The 5,227-nt window shown below is 49.3% G+C and overlaps 1 pseudogene; it reads right to left on the bottom strand.

Moving 5' to 3' along the window:
- Positions 1–288: 288 nt before the first annotated feature.
- On the bottom strand, positions 289–1,903 carry LOC129488582 (nuclear receptor-binding factor 2-like; annotated as a pseudogene).
- Positions 1,904–5,227: the final 3,324 nt, after the last annotated feature.

Here is a 5,227-nt window from a genome sequence, read left to right as displayed (position 1 = left end):
ATGAGCTTGGTTGAGTAAAACAACTTTCTGAAGTAAAATACATTATTTAAATGGATGTTTCTCCTAAAATGACTTTCTACATATTAAAAAAAATGCCACTGAACTATAAAAACCCTTAAAGAGAGAGAAGGTTCAAAGAGATGATCTTACAATAAGGGTTTAAATTCAGAACCTAAACTCAGGCATGTGCAAATTGAAGCTCATCATTCCAAGAATCATCTCTCTTCTCCAGAACCTTCTTGAATGTGAAAGGCATCGCATCCTGTTACCTCCACCAGGACTCAGATCTTTTTTTTTTTTTAAACACAATTACTTTATTGATTTCTTACAATCAAATACTGCCGACTAGCATTCCTTCCAATCAATGGATCATTAAAAACAAAGGAGACTTCCTTGGTATTTTCAAATGATGCATTATACAATAAACAAAGTTAGAACTTAAAATGCACCCTCATTAATTATGTAAACTGGTAATTTGTGTAAAAAAGCATAACTAATAATTTGGTTTCTTTCTTCATAACACGGAAATTTAAGTATTTCCCCTGATAGTCTTGAGGTTATCATCGTTATGAGTAGTGCACAGTGTGGCACATACGGTTTCATCTAGAAAGGTGTGTCTTACACACCTTAAACATAACATCATTAACAAAATGCATACATCAATGCCTGAGACAAAGCATGTTTCAAATATGAAGCAGCCCCTCAGGCTGCCATAATATTTAGGTTTTGCATGATCATTTATGGCATTATAGATTAATTACACATAACATACTTTTATACATTTTAACCCTGAAGATAAGAAAAATAATTGTTGCTTGAAAAAATTCTTCCAGGCAGCCATTTAGCTGGTATCAGGAGAAACTGACCCTCCATGAGTTTAGTGTCTGCCAGGTCGGCATCATTAGCTCAAGTCAGTGAATCAGATATGCGACACGCTTCACAGTGACTGTTTCCCACGTCCTGGCAATGCCTCTTCTCCCACCGTATGCCAGATGACGAGGCATTTCCAGGATTACCCTTGCTTGTGGCCTTCCCTTTTCGTTTTTTGTTGCTGGATTAATTGTATTACTTAGTATTATTTCCTCTTCTCCCTTATTCTATGGCCTTCCATTTTAATTACTCATAAATCCTTTCGGAATATCCTCAGAGAGCTCCATAAGGGGAAGCTCTGGAGATGGAAAATCCGAGGGAGAAGATCGGGTACTGGAACGTCCTTGGCTTTCCTGGCATCGGCTGCAAAACTCCTCAAGGCTGAAGAGGGTGTAGCAGCTTCTGAATGCACAGGTGAGCTCCGTAACTCTGACTTTTCTACAAAATCAGCACCCACATCCAGCCCCTTTTCTACTGGACCTTTTAGAAGTCTGGCCTTTTCAGCCTTTACCTGTTTACTTTCTTTCCTTAATCTTTCCTTCTCCGCCACAAGGAATTTCACACGCCTCTTCAAATCTGCAACTGGGTTGCCTGCTCCTCTACTATTGTTCATCGTGTTTTGGGGCTTTGCTTCCAATACACGGCTCTGTTGCCGAAGGAAAAACAGTCGTGTGTCTGGATCCCTGTCACAGACGCCCCGACTCTCGGGCAGGCGTTCCTCTTTGGAGGGTTGTGCTTATGCATCTTCAGCAGAGGGGCTATGAGAGGCCTGAAGATGGGCAGCCCCATCCTTGTCTGTGTTCTACTGGGCCCTTTTCCGTGTCTCCTGGATGAGGAGGCGCGGTTTCATGTGGCTATGCCTTTGCAATTCCAGTGAAAGGTGAGCCTGCTCAGCCCGCGTCAGCTCCGTAGCTTCAGAAAGATATACCACGGCCTTTTTGTGACAGGAAATAGCCTCTTCATATTTGCCTGCAGCTAATCAACAGTCTGCTCTGATGATGAGCCAGGTTGAGGGGGATTCAGTTACTTCCATAAGACCCCAGGGTAGGCGGCAGGTGCCGGGGAACACAGAGGGGACAGCAGAGCAGTGTGATGCAGCTGCGGAGACAGCAGCCCCTGTCCAATCTTTAACCTGCCTCAGCCCTCCCGGCCCCCACTCTGACTCCTGTCAGCCCTTGAAATCTGTGATTTCGACCCATGAACACCTCTTTGATCTGTGCCCAGCAAGGACTGGGGCACACTCTTCTGCAGAAGAGACCCATCGACTGTGCAGCCCTTCCCCAGGTGGCACAGCTGCTCCTGACTCACGGAGCTGCCCAGGGACTGGTCCCTCACCCTGGGCTCCCAGGGGCCCCAGCCCAGCCTGGGCTCACACATGAGCCTAGAGGTTCTATGGAGGCAACGAGAATTTGTCACTGCCATGACTGCTACTTGAGGCTTTAAGTAGAAGACCATACACAGCCTTCTAACCGAGTGGGAACCTGAGGTTGCGTGTCAGTAGCAACTTTATCTGTTGCTAGAATAGTGGACTGTTTCATACACCCTATGCTGGATGTACAAGAAGCCTTGGAATCCAATTGTGGATCATTCCTGTGCTATTAGCATGAATACATTTTTTTCAACTTCAGTTTTTACTTTTGTCCAAGCTATATGTGAATGTAGTTTAAAGTATCAAACAGATCTACAAGGTTTGTTAAAACAAACAGCAGTTCCCTGTCTCCCTCCCTGCATTTTCCCATCTCTGAGGCAACCACTTTCCTCTCTCTTGGTTTTTTACTATTTAACACTGTTGCTAAGTAAGATACTTCTTCATGTCTGAATTTTAAGCTATATATATATGCTACACACACACACACACACATACACAGTCTACTGATGTTGTATTATCTATTGTTGTGTGACAAACTACCCCCAAACAACCTTAAACAACAATCATCTATCATTTATATTTTGATCACAAAACTGCCATCTGGGCAGGGCTGATGGGACTGCCTGTGTGTGCTGAGGCCTCAGCGGGCCTGGCTTGCAGGCTGGGGGTCTGCGTGGTTGCCCGCCTGGTGCTGGCTGTGGGCTGAGAGTGAGCCCCTTCACAAGGGCTTCTCCAAAGCTGCTTGGGCTTCCTCACAGAAGGGCAGGTAGGTTTCCAGAGACAGACAAGGGAAGCTGCCAGTCTTTTAAGGCCTGGGCCTGCAACTGGCACAGTGTCCCTTCTGCCCTATTAGCTTAGCAGCCCCAGGGCCTGTCAAGATTCAAGAGGAGGAAAGAGAGTTTACAGTCTTCTTCAGGCCACAGCTTCCCACCGAGGAAAATGAGCATTTAGCTTCCATTTCGCCAACTGCATTCCCTGCACGTGGACACCGTCCCCATCTTCCAGTCCTCCTGACAGAGTTCTACAGTAAACTAGATCCTGACTCAGCGTTTCTACGGTGATGACTGTGTAAATGCTATTGCCAGATCGTAAACTGTGACTAGCTACCTTTTCTTTCTTGCACTGCTGTTTTCTCTGAAGCCAATCATCGCCTTATCTTCACATGTGGATCATTCTGTATGTACTACTAATCCAACCCGAGGCTCTATGCCAAGTACTTCAATGTTCTCTCAGACTCTTCTGGGGAATTCGGCTTTCTATCCATGTCGCTCTACTGCTGCCCTAGGCGGGACGTCCCGGGACGGGTTGCCAGGCACCACCCTGGGGCTGAGCTGCTCCCTCACCACTGTCCCAAGCGCTTGCTCCACTGCAGCTTGGAGGACCCCGGGTCCTGTCACTATGGTTTCCTCTTTGTGGCTTCTGCCCTCATTTCTGCCCATCTTTCCTGAGAAAGAAGGCGAGGGGCACATATCTGTTGAGAGCTCACCTGTCTGCAGTGTTTTTACTCTAGTGGCGCTGGGATGTGTCTCCACGGTGGCAATCATTGTGCCCCCAAGGGCCCTTGATTTGCTCTCTAGGAACTTTTTGCAGCAATCCCCTCTCCTTTCACGATGGCTTTCTCACCTCCGTGAAGGTGTCCACCATTTCTTTTTCTACAGCTTTCTTTTTCCTCCACAGTCTGTGTTCCCCACGGAGCTTGTTTCTTGTTTGTTTCAGGAAGTTTTCCTCCATGAAGGGCAATCCTTGGCTGTGCATGGATAGGCATGAGCAGGGTGACTGGAAGCTCCGAGCACACCAAGAGGCTTGCAGACTGAGATGCTCTGGAGGGTGGCCTGGCTGGGTCCCTGAGTTGAGGAATCTCTGAGGTCGGGTTCTTTGTCTCCTGCTGGGATGGAGAGAGAACTGAGAGCTTCGCCAGTCCCTGGTTATGGAATGAGATTGGATGGAGTCTTCCCATCTCTGGCCTGGATGGGTAGGGCCTGGCTATCCATGCCCAGGGGACTGCCTGGGCACGAGGGCTGTAGTCTCAGCATCCCTTATGCACTTAGCCACACATCCCCCTGAACAGGACTGGTCCTGGCCCAGAGACCCTTCATTTTGCCTCTGTAGGAGATGGCTCTCCAGGGCCGACCAGTAAGAGGTCGGGGCAGGTGCTGGCCTGTGCAGACCACGGTGGCATCTAGGCAGCTGCCTGCCTACTGAATTGTTTGCAACAATGATTCCAGCCATCCCTCTCCACCCCAGCCCAGAGGTCCCCGGTGCTGCTCAGTCCCAGAGCTGGGGGTCCTGTGGTGTAGGCTGGGGCAGTTCCAGCTATTGCTGCTGCTGGCTTTGGAGTCGCCTTTCTCAGGTCAGCTATACCTGGGACACTCACTCACCCTCTGCTTTCCAGGATCCAAAAGTGCTGTTTGCTCCTCTACTCTCACCCGCCATGCGGTATGGATAGGCCTTAAAATCCTCCCTTTCTTGCCTCTCTGTGGACTTGGAGGAGGGAGTGATAGCAGGAGGGTGCTACTCTGCACTCTCCACCCAGAGCCTATAGTAATGACTTGCAGCCAGTCAGGGCTGGCCCCAAGCACAGCTAAATGGGCCCAGGCCACCAGGGCCACCCCTGACTCTTCTCACAGGTGCAGCAAGTGTACCCTGCTCTCTCCATACCTGGCTAGGCTCCAGCTCCCCTGGCCTGGCCTGTTCCCGGCTCTCCTTCTAAGGCCCAACTCAATCCACTTCCTCCCAGGTCTTCCTGGGACCTCTTGGTCCATTCTGGCTAGAAGGGACCTTGTCTCTCCGGCCAGACGGAGTTCTATGCCGGGCAGGTCGCAGCTGCACATCCCATCCTGCCTGCCCTACCAAAAGGCACTGCTGGGCAGGCCCGGCTCTCTCGTCCATGCGGCTTTCCTGCTTCCCACCCCGGCCCTGCACACTCAGTGTTCTACTGACCAGCTGCAGACACAGCAGATCCTTGCAGGTCTTGTTCTCTGAACACCC

Source organism: Symphalangus syndactylus, chromosome 8 (assembly GCF_028878055.3).
Source record: "Symphalangus syndactylus isolate Jambi chromosome 8, NHGRI_mSymSyn1-v2.1_pri, whole genome shotgun sequence".
Classification (NCBI taxonomy): domain Eukaryota; kingdom Metazoa; phylum Chordata; class Mammalia; order Primates; family Hylobatidae; genus Symphalangus; species Symphalangus syndactylus.
This window is presented reverse-complemented; position numbering and strand designations above follow the sequence as displayed.